We start from the raw sequence: 22,922 nt of genomic DNA on the forward strand, positions 1-22,922 counted from the left end.
AGTTACATTTTAGAAAGTAAAAATGTGATCTCTTACCTATAATCCATTTTTCTGATAAACATTGCATATCCACATACTTTCCAATTTTGCACTGTCCAATACAAATTTTAGCTTGACGGAGGGTTTTACATATTTTTCCTCCACAAAGCTGTACCAGCTCACAGAGCTTCTGGTAGGGGGGCTGACTTGTGCGAGATATGAACATTATAGGTTGATTGGCAAAGAGTTTTTGATACACGTTTTCTTTTAGAATATTGTGCTGAAAGCGGGAAATCTGTTTGAAAAAGGGAAAATAAATAAGTAAATGAATAAATATAATGTCACTACAGGAAGAAGCATTTGGTTTTGGAAACATATTGCTATGTTTCACAATTTGCTTGCATACATTTTTTCTATTAGAATACCTGCTGCTTAAAATTTAGTGTAGTTATAATAAACTCTCAAACTTGACACCAAAAAAGATCAATGTTATAGACTCTAATGTTAAAATAATATCAGAATGTTCTTGATATTTATAAATTATTACTTCTATATTTGTTTTATTATTTATCTATTATATTGATAATAAAGCCAGATGTGATTTCCACTGCAGTGAGAGTTTAAATTAAGTTTATTTTAATTGTTATGCCTTTATTTTTTTATAAACACAACTATATGGAAAGAAAACATCTAGTTGCATAATGAAACATTGTAGACTCAATAGCCTTAATCTGAAACATACACTTACTGCATCAAACCATTTTCTGTGGTTGAAAAATATATTGAATCACAAACTAGAGAAGCAGGATGGGTTTACACAGAGCATTAAATCACAAATAACCCAGATTTAAAACAACCAAGTTTCACAATCACTAAGTCTTGAAATAGGTAGTTAAGCATATTGCCTAAGTACAGCCATTTTTAGATTTCTAAAAATGGCTGTACTTTACAGATCATGGCCCACAAATTTCTCTCTTCATATTTCGGGGGAGGGGGGAGGGAGGGAAGATAATGGCACTAATACTGAAGGGGTCTAGTGACCAGGATGGAGTAGCCTTCCAGAAGCTAAGCAGGTCTGGCCTCTAGTTGGGTGACATATGGGAGCCCTATGTGACATGGCCTTATGCTCTTGGATGGAAGAAAGACAGGATATGAACCAGCAAAATGCCATCAGAATTCACAAAACAGGAAGTGAGTCAACTTTTTCAGGAGTCACAAGACTTGTTTACATTCAGTTATTGTGCAGCAAAGTAAAATAAGTTGGAATTTGATATAAACTGTGAATAATAACATAAGATATGCTGTACTTCTTTTCCAAAAAGGCAACTCATAAATCTTTATAGCTTTATCTTGGCATTCTATCCATCTAGCATATCAGTTAATGTACTGTATCTGAGAGAGGAGAAACATTGAGTTCACATCAACATTTGACTGTTGAACAGTGGATGATTTTGGCTTTGTCACTGTCTTTTAAACCAACTCAGGGTTGTAGTGTTGGTTGTTCAGATAAAATGAAGTATCTCTCACCAAGTGCACTAATCTGTGCTTTTGGAAAAGAAGCAAGATATAAAAGCAACACTGAAATAAAAATGAATGTTGGTTTGTTGAGGAATTTAGTGACTGCTTGAAGTTAAAAAGGCGCTGAAAAAAGTGGCTTATATGACAATTTTTCACACTTATGATCCTTGAAGCATCAATTTGGGCCTCAACTCTGGTCGTAAATCGAGGACTACCTGTATAGTGAACAGATTGCCATTTTAAATTTGCAGCTGTTGTTTGGACATCAGAGTTTCCTTCCCCTCCAAGACAGCTGTGGATGGGGAAGGGAAAAAGAAAAGTCTCTGAGTGTGGAAAAAAATGAGGGCCTTGGGAAAAAGGTGGCTGGCCTCTGTAGAAGTCTTGCAAGTCAAAAGAGAAACTTCTGTGGCCAATTAGGCCCACAAGCTATTTCTTCCCCATGCTGAGCCAAATATTCTAGCTCACATGTACTGTTTTTTAATGTTAGAAGTACCTCAGGATATATATGAGACAAACTTCTCATATAACCCCAAATAGCTTATTTATTTTATTTTATTTTTACTAATCTCTCATGCCACCCATTTAGGTTAACAAGTAAAGTCCAAATGAAGAAAAACAATCTCCACGGGACATAAATCTAGCCTTACCATATCTAAAATTAATAATCAAACTCAGTTTTAAAAGACCTTGTGCTAAAATTGTCCTGTCGTGGTTGATAGTGTGGAGTTCTAAAGTTTCTAATCTGAAGCTGATTAGAACTGACAAACTCTGTCTGCATTTGTTAGAAAGAGCCTACGTTAAGCTTTAACTTGATTGTAATCCTGCTGTTTTACATATTTTTGAGAGACATGATTTAAAGAATTTATTGTACTCCTGTTTGTTCAGCATTGTTCTTTAAAGCTTATAATTGCTGAGGCCATAAAGAAAAGCCATTCTGTGCTCACTGTGGTTTCTATTATATTAGAAATGAGTCTAAATTGACAAGAGAACTATACGAAAAAAGGCTGCTATTTTATAGGTTTACAACAATCAAAAACTGAAACGTTCAAACTGTGGAGGCCAAGTTATGTGTTATACTTTTAAATGTGTTATTTTATCTTACTATAACAAATAAAACTTGGATTATGAATAGAAAATCTGAGGTTGTTGAACTTCTTTCCAAATGCAGTGTAGATAAGGGCTATTTTTGTATTTTTTTTCAGTTTGTACAGAAATCATTCAAATGTAAACATATAATATGTACTTGATATAAAAAAGATCATATTGTAAAATCAGTGGAATGAAATCTGAATAATATATTTGAATTTAGGACTGGCTATTATATTAGCAGCAATTGTTCCATTGGGAATATATGTAGAGAACTCTACATTTTTATGAAAATCTGCAGCTGGAAAGGAAGCTATTTTCGGGCCTTTCCATATCCTTCATTGTGCTTACTTTGTACCTCCAAAGATATTTATGAAATCCACAGGTGTTTTCTCAGAGGTACTACCACCATCTATTCAAATACACTGATAAATTCATTGATATTAGTTCAGTGGCCCCCAACCTTTTGGGAACCAGGAACTGGTTCTATTGAAGAGAGGTTTTTCCATGGACCGGAGGGGATGTGGTTTCATGTGCTACCTGCATCCCACAGATGAGCCTTTACTTGTTTGCATGGCCCAGTTTCTGGCATGCTGTGGACTGGTGCCAATCCACAGACTGGGAGTTGGGGATCCCTGATATAAATAATGGAAGGTACCGTATATGCCGGCGTATAAGACGACCCGGCGTATAAGACGACCCCCAACATTTCCACTCAAAATATAGTTTGTTATATACTCGCCCCCTCTTCCGCACGCCTTCCACTTTTGCACTTTTTTTTTTTTTTGAGGCACTTTTGTCTACCATGGAAACGAATCCCGTGAAGCCGAAAGGAGCAGCCAGCCTCCCAGCTCCCAAGGAAACGAGGCTCGCACCGCCCGGGCTCCGCTGAGGTATCCGGCTGGGGCTGTCAGGAGTTGTTACCGCTGGCGCGCTCGAGCTCCAGTCCGCGTTGCCTCGGGAAGGAAAGGCAAAAAGGAAGAGCCGCGGCGGTGCTTTGCAATGGCAGCAGCGGCTCCTGGTTTTGCCTTTCCCTTCCCGAGGCAACGCGGACTGGAGCCGCGCGGAGCCGCGCCAGCGGTAACAACTCCTGACAGTCCCAGCCGGATACCTCAGCGGAGCTCGGGCGGTGCGAGCCTCGCTTCCTTGGGAGCTGGGAGAAGGCTGGCTGCTCCTTTTGGCTTCACGGGATTCGCTTTCCACGGTGCAAAAGTGCCTCAGCCGCGGGCAGCCGCAGTGCTTCCCAATTACTATTTGCCGGCGTATAAGACGACCCGGCATATAAGACGACCCCCCAATTGGAGGCAGCTTTTTCAGGGCAAAAAAGTCGTCTTATACGCCGGCAAATACGGTAGTATCCAATGTTATTAATATGTCCTGTTTCCATAAAAGGTAAAGATAAAAGTTTCCTCTGTCCAGTCGTGTCTGACTCTAGGGTGCTTATCTCCGTTTTTTAGCTCAGGGGGCTAGTGTTGTCCAAAGAACGTCTGTGGTCATGTGGCCAGCATAACTATATGCCAAGGTGCATGGAGTGCTGTTATTTTCCTACCGAAGTGGGATCTATTGATCTACACAATTTCCATGCTTTTGAACTGCTAGGTGGGCAGGAGCTTGAGCAAGTAATGGGAGTTCCCTCCATCATGCAGCACTCAGGTCTTAAACCCTAGCAGTCAGCTTTCCAGTTGACAAGCTCAGGGTCTTTAACTGCTGAGCCATTGCACCCCCTTTTTTCATAAAAGTTCATATAATTTGGGATTTCAGACATACATACTGACTCAGGATTATTTCAGACATACATACTGACAAGCAGCTTGAACAAGAAACTAGAGCTCTCAGAACTGATTGCACTACAACATCCAATCCAAAATAGTGTTCTGACCCAAATCTTGTTCCAAGGAAACAAACACGAAAGAGGTAACAGAAAAATCTTTTAATGAATCTTTATGAATTCTGTTTCTTCATGGTTAAAAGGCTGTTTCAAATTAATTATCTCTGATAAGAACAAGCATTGCAAAGGTGGTGCAAGGCTGCCAAGAACACTAGATAAAGTTACTAAGAAATATTTCAAACACAAAGAGTCTCCAAACACCAACCAAGATATCCCGAATGTCCACGAGGCTTGAGTGCAAAAACTTATTTGTTTCCTGCAAAGAACTCTGGTTTCTCAGCTGGCTTTTATCTCTTGAGGGAGGGGCCATTACCTTGCAGCCTTACTCCTGAGTCGCCGTGCTGCTGCAGCTGCTCTTTCCTTCGAGCAGCCCTGCGCGCACACACACAGACTCCTCAGGAACCTCTTCATCACTGCTGCCAGCTTCCACAATCTCCTAAGGCAGCATTTTACTCCCTGATGGTCCTGGCCCCATCCCTGCATCACAGGCAGGCCCCTCATCTGAGACCTCGCTCTCTGAGACCTCAACAGTCCGCACCTGCTGCCGGCGAACCACAACAAATAGAGAATCAATACTTTCTTGCATATATAGTTTTGCTTTAGAACTAAACAGTACAATAGTATAGTGAAATCCAACAGGCTCCATCCACAAACAGAAAAAACATCCACAAACATATAGGTTTCTATAGGTTTCTTTACCTGTTGCCCAATAACTGAAGGAGTTGAAAATCCCATCCAGCTCTATCTTTAAGGCAGTAAACCAACTGTCAGGTGCTTGGATCCTCTTTCCAGCTTCATTTAAGCTTGTCGGCTCTCTCATTTATGAAAAAGATAAAGAACATGGCGGCACTTCCAACGTTTGATGACTAGCATCCCAACCCACTTCATCTTGTTGCTTGCCTCATCCCTTTGTAGGCATTCTCCACCATGCTGCTTCAAGAGTCCAGCACTGGGATATGACTCCACCCTCTGATGTCATCGAGCTGAGTCTGCCACTATAAAAAGCCAGCCTCTGCTGAGAGCCCCAGCTTTTTGACTCAGCTCTTTGACATTAAGAGCTAGTGTCTCTGGATTCTAGGCTAGTTAAAAAGGAGTCTATAGACAAAATCAACAGATCTCTGCAAAAAAAGCATCAATACCATCAGCGCAGCTACTAGGGTTCTGGTATAGCTGCGCCTGCAAGGAGAGCAGCGATCCGCTCTTCTTCGTCGATCAGCATCCGACCTGGGCACTGATAACTGTAAGTGCGGCCTGGGAGAGAGCAGTGAAGAGCCTCCCACGCCTTTCCCTCAAAAAGTGCAGCTCATTAAGGGCTTTTTCGCCGGGAGACCTCCCACGCAGGTCTTCTGCGGCGTGCGTCTCCCGGAGTGCAATTTCCAAGCTGCAGGAGTGGAACAACAACAACAATAAATCGGTTGGCTCCCCCAAGGTAACTCAGTGGCGCTAGGCCATGATTATGATTGTACTCATCAGCTATGAGTCGGGACCTCGCGTAGTGCCTTCCTCAGTCACAGGCATTTTTAATATACAGCCTTACAGTCATTTATCTCCAAGAGGCACTCCCAGAAGGAAGATTTGAGAGAGAAAGGTGACTGGGCTGTAGATCGTCCTCAACCACTACCTAAGGCCTCATGGCAGGCAGCCATTTTGGGATCGTGTTCTTTCGGGCACCATTTTAATAGGGCCTTAAAGCAGTGATCCCAGCCAACTGACCTAAATTTAGGGAGACACGACCTTTGAGGAACTGACAGCACCTCCAGTGTCGTCCCCCCCTCCCAGTGAGATGGAGAGCGACTGGGCCCAGCCAGGAACATCGCATATGGAGGCCACACAAGGCTCTGAAGTATCATGAAGGCCTTTCAAGAGAAGGTGACAAAGAGTTCTTTCAGCCAACAGAGAGGCAGCAGCAAAGATTAGGGTGAAGGCCTTGGCCCCCCAAAAGACTTTTAAGTCAGAACTGAGAGCTGAAAGGAGGCATGCTGCATTAGAAAAGCAGTTTGCCAAGAACTTCCAACACCTAAAGGAACAGGGCCTTTCTCAGTCAGGGGTGTCTCAGGCCTACCCAGATCAGGCCCCCAGAACAGGAGGATCAGAAGTTAGTTTAGCAAGCCACCTTCAAGCATGTTCCCTGGAGAGGCCTGAGGAGGCCCCCAAGACTTGAGCAAGTCTGGGCCTTGTTTCAGGCCAGCTAATTGGGATATTGGAATTTACAATCCTCAGGGATTTTTGCCCCAAGAGGAACATAGACCTATGGTGGAGGCCTCTTTCCCTCCTGCGGCTGGCTTTTACCCAATAGTCTCCCCCTCAGACAATAGGCCCCAAGATATCCAATCTATGGTCTCTGTGGCAGTTAGGCTAGGGCATCGCTGAGGGATTCCAGCATCTCCTCCGCCCAGCAGGTGGGGCCCCTAGCACTCTCTCCTCTTTCTATCAGGGAAATCTCCCTATGCAGAGAGAGAGAGATCTACAAGCCCCCAGATGTTATGTACTCTTCCACTCTCCCTGGCTGGGGAGAGCATGAGGACAGAGGTTCCTTATATCCCTCACAGCATAGCAGATCCTCTATGTCAGAAGAGGAGGAGGGGAAGCTCAGGGATTCCTACCTCTCAGACAAAGAAGAGGCTAGGCCGGAGCAGCCCACGTCAGTGGCTGTCTTCAAACCTTCATTATTCAGGCCCCTACTCCATAAGGCTTTAGCTACTGTACAAATAAGTCCTGAGGAGGTGGCACCGGAACCGCAGGTGGACGTTACAGCCCATGCGGACTTGTTATTTTCTAAACCTGTGGTCCAAAATGAGGTGCTCCCCTCCCCATTATTATTCCTGGACTTGGTGAGGGATCAATATGCTACTCCTCTGTCTGGGCCTCGCCCATCAACCCAGGACAAGAGATATTTTAATGTGGGACCCTCCCTGGCCAATGCCCTACCAGTACCAGCAGTAGATGCTCCGGTGATAGCTACCTTTGCATCCTCTGGAACCCCCACAGAACTGGAGGATGTCTTGAGGCCTGATGACAAAAGATTGGAGCAAACTCTGAAATGCACGCACAAGGCCACAGCTTGGGAGGTGAAGGCCTCCATTGCGGCCTCTTTTTTTTATGAGGTCAGCAATATGTTGGTTACACCAAATCCAAGACCGGAACCAAGCAACGATGCCAGGTCCCACCAAGACCTCAACAAAATAATAGCCACAGCAGAGTTCATGGCTGACGCTATACTAAGCTCCGCCAGATTCATGTCTAAGGCAATGGCTTCCTCTGTGTCTGCAAGGCACCTTCTCTGGATATGCAACTGGCAGACCGACTCATGGCACAACTGGAAGCTGGCAGCTGCTTCATGCTGCAGAGAGAACCTCTTTGGAACAGCCTTGGAACCATACCTGTTGGAGACCAGGGATAAAAGAAAGGTGCTATCACCTACCAACAAAAAATCGGAATTCCGTCAGATGCCATACTCCAGGCCTCCCACCTTCCATCCTGAAGCCAACCCTTGTTCCCTCGGGGCCAAAGACCATTTCCTCCATGCCAGGAACAACACCCTGATCACGCAGCCAGGCAACAGCAGTTCCCTGGTAAGCGGTCCTTTTGAGGGGGAGGAGGTCATTCATTCTGATGCTCAAAGTAACTACATCCACTTCCCTTCTATCGGAGGTCTGACCTTTTTTGCTTCAAGATGGGAGGAGTCAACAATGGATGCCTGGTTTCTCCATACTGTATCATCTGGCCTTCGCCTTGAGTTTCTCTCCCCTCGTCCAATGTTTTTTGTTTGCTGTCCAATTTTTCGGGACAGATCCAAATGGGCTCTTATGGAATCAGCCATCCAACACCTGGTGGACATCAGAGCCATAGAGATGATTCCTGTGGACCAGTGGAGGTTGGGTTTCTACTCCTGCCTCTTTGTAATCCCAAAGGCCCCAGGAGGGTGGAGAGCAATCCTCGATCTCAAGTCCCTGAACAAATTCATTCCCTACAGGCGCTTCAAGATGCAGATGTTACACTCTATCCTTTAGAGTGTCTGGTAGGGCAATCTCCTCTCATCCATAGACCTCACTGAGGCTTACCTCCATATTCCAATCTGGCGCCCTCATTGCCAGTTCCTCTGCTTCTGTTATAACAGTAAGCACTATCAATACCGGGCCCTTCCATTTGGCCTTTAATCGACCCCAAGAATCTTTACCAAGGTCTTGGCAGCATTGGCAGCATACCTTCAAGCCTTGCCTGTGAGGGTCCATTGCTACCTGGATGACATTCTGATCCTGTCTACCTCTGTCCAGGCAGCCGACCATGACCTTCGGACCAAATTATTGCAGGAGCATGGATTCTTCATAAACCTTGTCAAGAGCCATCTTTTACCAACGACCCACCTGCTACACCTTGGGGTGATCATCGACATAACTTTCTGTGAGGTCTTCCTTTTCCCGGAGTGACAGGAGAGCCTCAACGAGTTGATCAACCAAGTTCGACTGCTTCACACCATTCCTCTGTGTCTCCTGTCACAGCTGCTTGGGAAGATGATCTCTTGCACTGATGTCATGCCGTGGGCACGCCTACATGCCCGAACCCTGCAATGGTTCCTCCTCCCCTTTCAATGGGTGGGGACCAGCCATTCAGCCAGTAGGGTGCTGCTTCCTCCACAGGTTTTTCGCTTTCGATGGTGGCAATCCCAAGTCATATTGAAGGGGCACCTTTTCAAGGAACTAGAAAGGATGGTAGTCACTACAGATGCCAGCCTTTACGGCTGGGGGGCTCATTTGCAGGGCCAGATGGCTCAGGGTCACTGGCCTCATACAGACAGGTCTCGCCCCATCAACCTCTTAGAGCTCAGGGCTATCTTCTTGGCCTTGAGATGCTTCCAAGACAGAGTATCAGGGTCCCACGTGCTGGCTATGACAGACAATATGGCCACCAAAGCCCATGTCAACAGGTGGGGGGACCAGGTCCAGGACCCTGATGCAGGAAGTGGAGCATCTGGGGAGTGAATAGAGAGGAACCTTCTGCCCCTCAGAGCAGACCACATCTCCAGGGTCGACAACTCTCAGGCAGACAGGTTGAGTCGAACTCAAGTTGACCACTCAGAGTGGAGTCTCCACCCATCCCTATTCCAAAAGTTGTCCCTGATATTCGGACCTCCAGTGGTGGACCTATTCATTACTCCCCAGAATGCACAGGTAGGCAGGTTCTTCTCCAGGTTTCCAACCCAGTGAGCAGAGGAGACCAATGCACTTCGGAGCAAGTGACTTCCAGGTCTCCTCTACGCCTTCCCCACCCTTCCAATCATTCCAGCTGTCATTCGGAAGATGTTGGAGGAGAAGGCGGAGTTAGTACTTCTGGTGCCACATTGGCCCAGGAGGTCCTGGTTCGCCGACCTGGTGAATCTGTTGACTCAGAGTCCGTGGAGAATCCCGGCCAACAGGATTTCACTCAGCCAAGGGGCCCTGCTACATGTGGAACCCCAGTGGTTCCAACTGGTTGCATGGCATTTAAGTGGCAATCGTTGAGAACATCCAATCTTTCTGACAGGGTTATTGAGACCATCCAGGCATCTTGCAAACCATCAACCAACCAACTTTACGATGTCGCCTGGAGGAAGTTTTGTGGGTGGTGCTTTGAGAGGTCCCAGGACCCTACCTCGGTATCGGTCCCAGAGGTGTTGCAGTTTCTCCAGGTCAGGTTGGACAAGGGGCTTGCACCAAACACCCTCCGCTGACAGGTGGTGGCCTTAGCGTTGGTCCTGTCATGGGATAGGTATTCGTCCCTTTCATGTCACCCCTCAGTCCATAGATTTTTGAAGGGAGCAGCTAATCTGCATCCTCCTGTTGTCCATAGGTATCCCACTTGGGATTTCCCTAAAGTGCTTCAGAACCTGACGGGTCCACTCTTTGAACCCTTACAGATGGTGGGCCTTCGTCCCTTGACCCTCAAGGTTTCCTTCTTGGTGGCGATCATGTCGGCCAGGAGGGCTTTGGAGCTGGCGGCACTTTCTGTGAGGCACAATCTCTGTATTTTCCATGATAACCGGGTAGTGTTGCATTTGGATCCTTCCTTTGTGCCAAAAATTAATTATTGGTTCCATAGGGCACAAGACATAACATACTACCCGACTTTTGTTCCAAGCCTCAACATGTGTTGGAACATAAGTGGCACACATTGGATGTGAGAAGGGTGCTTCATATTTATGTAAAACGTACTGTTCCCTTACACAAAACTGAAGCAATATTTGTGTCCTTTCACCCTGTCTCCTTGGGGACTAAGGCTTCATCTCCCATGTTGAGCAGATGGATCAGGGTGTGCATTTTTACCGCATATGAAACTTGGGCCTGCCAGTTCCCAAGAAACTGACAGCACACTCTACTCGGAGTGCAGTGACTTCGGCAGCCTGGTTCACCCAAGCACCTATCGAGGAGATTTGTAAGGCAGCAACCTGGACTTTGCCTTCTCCATTTATCCGGCACTATCAGCTGGACACCTTTGCATCTGCAGAAGTAGCATTTGGATGAAGGGTACTCCAGAGGTTGCTTCCAGTGTAATATTGATTGGACCAGACGAGGGCTCTCCCTGGGGTATGCAGGCTTTGATATATCCCAGTGCTGGACTCTCGAAGCAAGTGTGGGGCGTTGGTAGACTTACCAATGAAGGTCCTCTCTAGACACGCTGCAAGAGAGTCAAGCCCCACCCTGTGGCTGCCTGGTCTTGTTTGGGGGGGTTGTTCTTCTCACTCTTTGGTTTTGTATTCCAGAGACATTCTAAGTCTGTCAAGTTATTTGCCAGAAAAGCTGGGGCTCTCAGTGGCAGACTCAGCTCGATGACATCAGAAGGTGGAGTCATACACCAGTGCTTGACTCTCTTGCAGCGTGTCTAGAAAGGTCGTTCACTGGTAAGTCTACCAACGCCCCTTTTCCATGAACCATATTTTAAAGAGGCTAAATGTTTAATCTCAAAGAGTTTAGATTAAGCCTTAATGGACACATTGGGATTTACATCTTAGTAGATATATATAGGATCTGACTGATGATTACGTATGTGCCATCAAGTCATGTTTGACAGTAGCTATCACATAGAGAGAAAAAATTATCCTTTATAATCAATCCATTGCCTGGTTTCTCTTAACGTATTTTTCTTGCTCTCTAAACTGATTATTTATGTACTGTATTTGTCAGTTTTTTATTCCATTTTTCATTCAGGAGTATAAGTGGCATACAGAACATTTTCTTTCTTCCAATTTCCTCATCACCACCTTGTGGTGTAAGTTGGATTGGAGCAGAGATGGACCAAAGTCATAGTAACCTTCCAAGGCTGAGGATGGACTTGAACCTGGTCTCCCCACTCCTAAACTAATACTTTGACCACTAAACAGGTAGTCCTCAACTAACAACATTTAGTAACTGTTTGAAATTACAATGGCACTGAAGTGACTTATAATTGGTTTCCATACTTACGACCATTTTAGCAACCCCATGGTCACATGATTAAAATTTGGATGCTTATCAACTGGCATGTATTTATGATGGTTGCAATGTCCCAAGGTTATGTCATCACTTTTTGCAAACTTCTGACAAGCAAAGTCAATGGAGAAGCCAGACTCACTTTACACCATGTTACAAACTTAACAATTTCAGTGATTCACTTAACAACTGTGGCAAGAAATGTTGTAAAATCGGACAAAAATTCAATTAACAACTGTCTTGCTTAGCAATGGAAATTTTCAGCTCAATTGTGGTTGTAAGTCGAGGACTGCATATATTATCCTGACATACTGTTGCCTCTAACAAATGTTAATACCCTATGAGTCACAGTTCAGCCAATTTGTCATGGGTTACTACAAGTATCTTTAAAAAAATCTTTTTTATGTTATACTAATGCATGTAAGTACCATGCCCTAAAACCGGGGTGGGGGTGGGGGGGGGGTGGAGAAGTAAAATACTGACAATGTGACGTAAACACAGCTTTATAGATAAACCCTACTTCTCTCACACACTGATAAGAAAAGTTAATTTCTGCAATTGTCTGAAAAGCAATGTTCCGTGGGAATTTTGTTAAAAGGTTTTCTGTTTTCTGGCAGATGTTCAAATTTATACTTGAGAACCACTTTTTTCTGCAATACAAACATGGTGTCCACCAGGAATAACACTGTGCACCTCTATTCAAAGCATGATTAAGACAGAGAGAGAGCAAATATGAGCTTTATATTAAAGATGCAAAAATGCATTATCAATTAATAGTTAACTATTTTATCCAAGATGAAAGTTGTTGTTTTGATTATAATGGTTGATTGCCTATAGTCAGTCAGATATTTAGACTAGATTTGACATCTTTGTCCACCTATCAAGGTCTTCCCAAGGACCTGGGACAGGCAGATGTTATTTTGCAAGACATGAGCTGTCCCAAATAAAGCCGCCTTTTGCAATAGACTGATGATGATTTTGTCAATGCCAATGATGTTCAAGTGGTGCTCCAAATATTTTGCTGTTGTACCCAAGGCACTTGTTTCTTTTATTATTTTTACTTACTTATTTGTATAACTCAAAGCGGCGAACATATCTAACACACTTTTCTCCTATTTTCCCCACAACATCAATCTTATGAGGCGAATAGCGTTGAGAGAGAGTGACTGGCCCAAAGTCATCCAGTTGGCTTTCATCCTAAGGTGGGACTTCAATTCACTATCTCCTGCTTTCTAGCCTGGGGCCTTAACCACGATTATTACCATAGCCTGGGGCCTTAACCACGATTAGTACCATAATCACTTACTTCTGCCACAATCATTCTACTTCTATTTGCAGGTCATTATATTTTGTGATTTTCTAGAAGCCCAATTATTAGTGCTGATAAATGTTACCCAATTGGAGTAATGAAACATCTGTAAGAAAACAACCAAGCTCACAGAACACCAAGGACCCTCAGCCCAATTATTATTTTCCCACTTCTCTTGTTTAGGTCCTCACTTCTAACCTACCAACTTTATTAATAAGGTGAATGATATAATAATAAAATCTGATTGTAAATAATAGAGCTTGTAGCAATTTTTAGTGAATCCCCAAAAGCTCCTAAAGATTCTTTTATGGAGCTATTTAGCTCCTTTTTCTTTCAGTGATGAATATTACTAAAACCCTTCTTCGAGCACAGAAATACATCTTATTACACATAACCTGTATTGTATATTTTGACTGATAACAGCTCTTAGAAATTGCCTGTGCATAAAATACATGCTTTCCTATTCAAGTAAAAATCCTTCTCCTTTGTTTTATAGGTAGGTAGGTTGGTTGTAGCAGACAGAGCTCCTACTTTAGATCGGGGGGGGGGGGGAAAGGAGCAAATCGCCTGGCAAGCAGGTTCTCAGATTTCTTTTCGAAACAATGTTGCTAGTGCATCATATATGGAATATAATGTTAAGAGTCATTTTTTTTGTTTTATTAACCAAAATGTGCATTAGATCTGTTCTATCTAAAACAATCTACAATTATTAAAAGCACAGACCACATTCTTTTTTTCCTAAAGTTTAGATGAGTTGCTGTTAAGATATCCAGCAACACCTCAAAATGTGCCAAGCATCGTTTGTGTTCCAGCTACCAGAATAATTGACAGGCTCTACAATAACGTTTTGGAAAAGCACTCAAAATTCTTTTCATACTGTGCAATTTTGTTCAACATGTTTAAGATAAAGTACACCACGCTTATCTATCCTCACATTTTGGCTTTAAGTCTGAAGCAGTTCAGGTTCTCCCTCAAATAAAGATGTCCTTCTTAAAGGTCTGTGACTGATTAGAACAATCTTCATGATCATCTTGTTCCTTTAAAGATACTGAAGGCTATAAGAATACCTTCAAAGAAGAACTTCAAATTCTGTTTCTAAGCTAACCCTGCATGCATTGCAGACATTCAGACGATTCTAGAATCTGTAGAATGCTGGCATATTTTAGAACACAAAAGTGTGCCTAAATTCCACATAACAAGGCTTACAGTGCTGAATGACTGCATCAGGTTACTTCCTACTTAAAATGTAAAGAGGTGCATAATTTCTTCCTCCTTTCTCCCCAAACTAAGCTAAAACTGTTTCTTTTTTAAAAAAATGGAGAGAATGTGATTATATTCAAGAGTGGATGACTCAACTAGCACCTGAGAATTTTGTGTGTGACTGTTATTAATGGACTGCTGAACTTCCTGTTTCAGCAAAATACCAAACATGTTGGCTTTCCTCTACAAAGCAGCTATTACATCAAGCCCTGTTCCTACCATTTCAGTTTTGTCTGGAGTCCAACATTTTCTTTGGCAAATGTAAAAACGTTCTAATTAAAGTGCTTACAAAAACAAGCATCATTCATCGCAGACATAGCAAACATCTGAGGAACATTGCACTGCCCGATTCTTTTTACTGGATATCAAGAGAATGACAAGACTATTGTTATGCCTCTGCTCTAGAGGGATAGGCTTGCCCCAAGAGCAAATTATTTGCAATGTGATTAATTTTTCACTACTATCTTAATTTATAGAGCTGAATGAGAGGCCATTGACAGGCCTCTGTTCTAGAATAGGAAATAATAAAGAGAGGGAAGAAGGCAAAAAGAATTGGGTCACGAGGCAAAGCTCTTTATTGTATTGTGTTGCAACCCCTAGAGATGATGCCATCTACTCTATTATGTAGGCTGTATCTTTCCCTCAAAAGTTTTCAACATGGTCTTCTGCAATTTTTTTGTCCAAAACCATATTTTGTGTGTGATTAAAATAAAAAAAATCCTATCTTGGTTACATCGTGTGCTTGTGGAGAAATAGCATTCTGAACATATAGATGGACTCAGAAATAGGCTGGGGGATGGCTAGTAAATAGAAATTCAATCCAAAGTCAGAGGTTCTTTTAGAGGGTCTTTACTTGGTACATGGGATCTTTACTTGGTACATGGGATCATTGTTCCCAGCAGTTCACTACTTGAATATGCAGATTGATTCAGTTTTGTTATGAAACTTAAGTGATGCCAATAGCAAATAGACTTCTACCAGTTTCAGGAGAGACTGGGACTGAATATTATTTCCTAGAGGACAACATTTTTTTTAAAAAATGTAATGGGATCTATACAATTTATTTTCTAAGCAGGCTTTCCATTTTGTCTTGTGGTTGAAGATAATAAGCAAAGGGGGAGAGATGCAAAAGGCAAAAAGGGACCAACGCTAGTAACCCATCTTGAATAGTTTTAGGAATGGACACAAAGCACAAAAAAGTGTTTTGTTTTAAACTTGGAACAAAATAATCTTTGAAATGGTCAAGAACTTTCAAGATGACTGAGTACTGTCAAAACAAAATTCAAAATCTCTTATGTGTTTTCTTCAGGAAAAAAACCTCAAAACCTTTAAGGCATTGAGACAGGCTGAATATGGTCTATTTAATAGAGATGGCAATGGTTGGAGTTGCTCATGATTTGCTAAGCATTAAGGTGAACAGTTGTTCATCAGGATTGGCACTGTTGGACGATTCTCTAGCTTTCGACACCTTCAACACTCAAATTCTACTGCCCTTCTCAAACTCTTTAACTGTTGCTGATTGCTTTTTTCCATTAGTTTCTCCCCTATCTATCTTGTTGTATTTTTTTGGCCACGTGGAATGATTCTTGTTCTCCTTCCTTCCAATTATTTGAAAGTGTACTTCAGTGTTTAGTTTTAGGTTCACCATTATTTATTCAATAATTGCCTTTGAATTATATGACTTTTTTTTCCAGTTTAACTACCGTATTTGCCGGCGTATAAGGCGACTTTTTGCCCTGAAAAACATGCCTCCAAGTGGGGGTCGTCTTATCGCCGGTAAATGCGTTGTCACTCGGTGCAAGAGCGGGGGCGGAGCTCCGCAACTCTTGCGAGCCCCTTCAAGCCCAGCCGGAGTCTCTCTTCCTCCTCCTCCCACCCTCCCACCCACCGCCCGGCTCGGGCGCGCTGCGGAGGCCAATCTGGAGGTGGGGTGGGGGTGGAGCGGGAGGGTCTCTGGCGGGGCCGCTTGCCCAGCCAGCCCGAGCCGCGTAATGGCCCGGGAGTGGGGGGAGAAGGTGGTGGGGGTGGACTGTGGCGCCCCTCCTTCTGGGCAGCGGGCGGCAATTTGCTCCTCCCGCTTCTCCCTCCCTCTTTGAAAGACCGGGAGGGCTGTGCTTGGGGCGGGGGTGTCCTCGGGAAGTTCCTGATGGGACCCCGCTGGGCAGGGCCACCCGGCTCCCGAGCTGCTTTCCAGGGTCCCCTTGGGAAGAAAAGGGTCCGGTGGGCGGTGGAAGAAGGCGAGGACCTCCTCCTGCCCCCTGTCCCGTCCCGTCCCTCCTCTTGTCCCCTCCTCCTCCTCCCCGCTTAAGAGAAAGATCCGCCTCCCCTGCACTGAGCTTCCACCCGGCGCCGCGTCTCCCGGCCAGCGCGCGCTGCGACTAGGAACCGGCCAAGCGACTTTAAAACCGAGCGGAGGCCAGAGATAGCCGGAATTACCCTCCACACACCACACACACACACACACACACACACAGAGAGAGAGAGAGAGAGAGAGAGAGAGAGAGAGAGAGAGAGATGCAGCTGTCCATCCCCCACCCTTGGAGTCCCGATGGCACGCACGGGGGGCTGTCACAAAGAAAGGGAGAGGAATTGAGTGCCAGCCTGAGAAAGGCGAAGCTGCCTCTCTAAAGCATTTTGGTGGCTTTGTAAGTTTGGGGGAAGGGGCGGGGGTGTCAATCAAGAATTATATCCAGAATACCCCAAGTGTTACAACTTACCGTATTTGCCGGCGTATGAGATGACTTTTTGCCCTGAAAAACATGCCTCAAGTGGGGGGGTCGTCTTATACGGCAAGTATATAACAAAAACTATATTTTGAGTGGAAATGTTGAGGACTCGTCTTATATGCCCAGTTGTCTTATACGCCGGCAAATACGGTATCTTATTTATGGCAACACTATCCAGGTAAATTGTGCTCCTGTCATAATAAAAAGCGGCACAATAGCCACAACAATATAATCGGTGACACAGATTTTACTTAGTATAATCATACTTTAATCTTAGATTGGTATCGTCTTGCCTGGATTATTACAGCAGTTTACTGGTAGAGTTTCCTGGGCTTACATTCCCTACTTTGATTCAGGATCCGAACTGTCCACTTTCTGTGGTTCAGGACCTCTTCCAACTGATCCATATGCTTTTTCTTCTCCGATCTTTAAATTGGTTGGATCTTTGAGAATATAATTTTAAACTACAACTGTTGACTTCCTGGATACCTTGTATAGGAAAACCTAGTAATCTGAATACTTTAATCGTGCCTCATGTTCTGTCCATTCGGTTTGACTGTGTAATCTGGGTTGGTTAATTTTTTTTACCTTAGAATGATCACTTCATGTTTGGCTTTTTTTTATCTAGCACCTGTAATTTGGAATAGATTCTACTTAGAATTGTAACTGGAGTTTGAACCCCTGAATTTTTTTTAAAAAGCACAAAATAACTCTTTTTCTCATTAGCTTTATGAGAGTAGAAAAATAACATTGCTTAAAGTATGGGTGATTGTGAATAGGTAATGATTGCTGTAATTGATCATTGTACACTTTCGTTTATATTATATTGTGGTATTTGCATTGCCCTTATTGCACACTAAGTTAAAGTTAAGTTACTAATACTATTTCTAAAGAAATAGATTTGTAGCCCATACTAAAGATGCCTACCAACCAAATTGCATACATTTGGCTAAAACCATTTTTTAAAATTCCACATAGAAAACTATGGAAATACACAACTCTACTCTTACCAAATCAGATATCTATTTTTGTTAGTATCTGTTATCAAAAATCCCTCTACAACAGAAAGGACAAAGGTCTTTTCAGTTTCTTTAAGTCACCAATCAAGAGATTACAGAAAAGGAAAGCAAGGAATTTTAAAAATATTTCTTTCCATACATCTCTCCTCTTGACAACTTTCCTTATGGTTTTGCATTTTCAGCTTGGTATTTGTGGAAGTTTTTCTTTCTTTCTGCAGTCTGCTTGCCAGGTGCAAACACAGCAAAAGCAACACAGTTTTCTTTCTTTCAAGACATTTCTGCATTTAGATGAGGTGGCTGCTGGCTGTCAAATTGGAGAGAGACTGTTGACATTTCTTCATTGCATGAATAATGTTAACACTGCAACAAGACATAAGAACATTCACCTCAAACTACAGCCAACCATTCCAAGACTTCACGAGCAGTCATTTTTACCATAGCTGGAGGTGATGCAAACTAGCACGCACACATTCTTTTGAATTTATAAAACAGCACCCACCTACCCATCCATTTGTATGTACTCATAGCGAGGTTTTTCAAAATACAGCAATTTACTGACTAGCTGACAAACAAACAGCTGCAAACCATTTTCTCTATAGGAATGTGCTTCCTTTCCCTTAATACTCCATTCCCACAACATCCCCTCATCTAATCTAAACCAGTAGCAGCTTGGACTTAATTGGACCCTACTATAGTACTAAGGGGACTGGAAAAAGTTTGGGAAAAAAATTCAAATTGCAAGTCATGGAACTACAGTTCAAATTTGGTGCCATGCCCAACACAGAGATGATGCCATTCAAAAACAAGACTTGTTTCATATTTGGAATAAAGCAATGTGTTCTATTGCATATAGGTAGTCCTTGACTTATGACTGTGATTGAGTCTAGAGTTATGGCCATATGTTATGCTGGTCATTAAATAGGTTGTCATGTGAGCAACTTGATTTTATGACATTTTTTAGGGAATCACCATGATTGTTAAGTTAATGTAGCATGATTGTTAAATTAACAATGGGTTAAGTCTACAATTTTTGCCAAAAACTAGAAGTAAATGCTAGTTTTTGGCAAAAAAACATTGCAATTACCTGATTGTGACATGCTGCAAATGGCTATAAATGCAGGCTACTTACCATTTTTTAAAGTCTATTGTAACTTGAATGGTTGCTAAGTGATTGATCATAACTTGAGGGATAACTGTACCCAAAAGGAAAAATACACATTTTGCTTTATGGTCTAAATTGTATTCAAAATAGCCATTTTGAGGCTGAGGCATCTGAAGAGCAAAATGTTTTGCATGTTCCTAATAATTTTAACCAAATGTTAGTGCTAACATTATATTTAATATGCTAATAGAAAGTATGTTGGAAAATATAAAGAAAAAAGTTTCAACATTCCTCCAGATCTGTAGGGATTTCTTTTTAGGATTAAAATGCAAATAAACAACAGATATAACTTTTAATTCCACTAGTTTAGCATATGCAGAATACAATTCTTTTTTGGGACATTCTTTAGTGATAACAAGCTAGAAAATTTAGGGAACATACATTTTTGTCTTAAGTAAAAACTTTATCACACTGTTTATAACATCCAATAGTATACAGATGTAATAGCAAGTCCTTTTCCTATCTAATGTTTTGAACAGCTGCACCTGGAAACATAAAAGCAGGATTCACAGGCAAATATCTTCTTTGTTTGGAAATGTATAAAACTATAACAATCTATTATACTGGGGAACCACACTGTTAGTTTAAGTAGGAGAGTTTTTCTGGATCAAAATGATAAAGCTGAAAAACAAACTCCAATGATAAATGGCTGCACAAATAATTACTGGGGTGCTCATTCTGCATGTTTATTTGGAAGCAGGTTGATTTTCAAAGACATATGGAGAGGATGTATTAATGCTAGATTCAACACCTGGTGAGTGCCAATCACAGTAGAATACATAGATAACCTTGAAGAAGCTTTGCAAAAACAGTTAAGGCAAAAAAAAACCCAAAATAATCTCAAACCCCAAAACTCAGTTGTGGGAAAAGTGGAAGCTTGAACAAGATATTTCAATATGGCTTCCCCTACTCCACCCCATAAGATGGAGCAGAGACGGTCAAGATATTTTTTCTGTTACACCATACATAAGAACTTAGCATTTCTATATTCCTTGCACTATTTCCTGATCTCGCCAACTTGAAAGGACTGACACTAATGTATTTTTACCTAATTTTATTATCTGCACCAAGTTCCATTACTTGATGTGCAACTATTAGTGTTTTCCTGAAAATAAGACCAGGTCTTATATTAATTTTTGCTTCAAAAGATTCATTAGAGCTTATTTTCAGGTGATACGGTAGAAATCCTTGGCTAACTGGCAGACTGGCAGAAACTTCCTCATTATTTTGTTTTATTTATTTAACAAATGTATACATCTACCCAGAGGTGGTATTCAGCAGGTTCTGACCAGTTCTGGAGAACTGGTAGCGGAAATTTTGAATAGTTTGGAGAACTGGCAAATACCACCTCTCTGGAGATTTTACAGTATTCTTCCCCTGCCACTCCCATCAAGTCATGCCCACAGAACTGGTAGTAAAAAAATTCGAATCCCACCACTGCATCTACCTATCTATCAAAGGAACTCTGGGCAGCTGGGCTAAGAGACAGTGACTGGCCAAAGTCACCCAGCTGGCTTTCATGGGTAAGGAAGGACTTGAACTCATAGTGTCCTGCTTTATAGCCTGATGCCTTAACAACTAGACCAAGCTGGCTCTAGTTTAGTGGTGGAAGATTCAAGGGTGGGTCTCAGACAGATCAACTCCTTGTCCTGTAGATGCAAAAGAAGCTCTTAGGATAACAGACATCAATGTAACCACTGGAATCCAGCCATATTTACACTATGTTGGCCTTGGGTTTCATCCTACATCTCTTTTCCAACTCCTATGTGATTAAAGACTTTCTGCCACCCATTTCTTGGCCTTAGATGTTGAAAACACTTGCAAAGTATGGATACTGGTTTATCTCAGACTCCTTTATTTCTGCTTTTGCCAGCTTCAGCTCTCACTGGATTCAGCATAGCAAATAAAATCAATTAAGCCTCTACCATTTTGGCTTCTTAGGATTAAATCTGACAGCTAGTTTAAGATCTCCAAAATCCTTATTTTTTTTTCCAAAAAGCTGAAATATTATCATTTTTATTGCTGAAAATAGCAAGCCAAATGAGTGATAAGCAGGAGCCAATAAAGATTCCTAAAAAGCAGCCAGGGTCTAACACTGACAAAATATGATTTTTCTCTTCTGTGATACAGGACAACTATATATAGTACATTCTACAGATTTGTTTCTCTAAGTGTTTCTGTCACAGCTACAGTAGATTGTGTGGAAAACACTATTAACAGGACTAAAAAGAAATCAGCATTTGACATAAAATTTAAAAAGGCCCAATCTTCATATCTTTTGAGTCAGAATCTCTTAAACATAATCATGTTAACATTGGTAGCTAATTTAATTGGTAGTATAATTTAATTTATACTAATCTTAGGAAATAAAGTAATGACTTCTCTGTAAATAATGTGTATAAACTAGACAAGCGTGGAACTGCTTTCATATAATAAACGCTGTGTTATTTATGTTATTGCTTATTTGTCAAATTAATAAGGCTGTTGGATTCCACAGAGTCTAGGGTGACACATAATACCAAAACAGCACAAACATTGAAACAGTGAGGAACAAACAGTGATGTCTGGACAGTGCAATAAAACATGCAATCTAACACGCATATCCCCTTAAGAGGCCAGCCATCTACCTTAGCTCAAGCCCTGTGGAAAAAGCCATGTATTTAAGGTTTGATGGAACAAGAACTGAGTAGAAACCATAGTCTCTGTGGAGATCCCGTTGCAGAGACAGATACTGCAACAAAGAAGGTCCGTTTTTTGCCAACTCTACTTGTATGATGGGCTGAAAATAGCAGGGACAAATGGTCATTTAGGGCCAAAGATGACAATTTTCCAGGACCTTGTGAATCAAATATTCACAATCACTTGATCCTGCTGGGGTTGATCTTGAATCAGGAACAGAACTTTGAGAATATTATTTGGTTAGTCCAGGATCAAACTGATAATCCTCAATCTAGTAGCCTCACACAGATGGATTTATTATGTATCAGCCTGATGTTCAATAGCAGCAACTGTGGCCAACAGGTACGTAGAATCTGATGATCTAGGGTTGGATATAGAGAGTCCTTGTCTACAATTCATTTAGTGACCATCCAAAGATACAATATCATTGAAAAATGATGACGTAAGATCATTTTTCACGCTTACGACTGTTGCAGTAGCTCCATGGTCACCTGATCAAAATTCAGGAAACTGACTCACATTTATGACAGTTGCAGTGCCCCGGGATTTTGCAACATTTTGACAAGCAAAGTCAATGGGGAAACCAGAGTCACTTAATAACTGTGTCACTAACGTAACAACTACTGTGATTCACTTAACAACTGTGGCAAGAAAGGGTTGTAAAATGGGGCAAAACTCACTTAATCAATGTCTCATTTGGCAACACAAATTTTGGACTCAGTTGTGGTGGTAAGTTGAGGATTACCTGTAGTAAAAGTTAGAAGTGGGAAGAGTTTGCAACTATCTTGCCCCACCAGTACCATATACAGCCTGCTGTTAGATTCCCAGCATACCTTCCTCTGCCCCTCAGGACT

The sequence above is a fragment of the Notechis scutatus genome, chromosome 1 (assembly GCF_049901735.1).
Source record: "Notechis scutatus isolate UNSWTSFEM ecotype Mainland chromosome 1, rNotScu1.2, whole genome shotgun sequence".
Lineage (NCBI taxonomy): Eukaryota > Metazoa > Chordata > Lepidosauria > Squamata > Elapidae > Notechis > Notechis scutatus.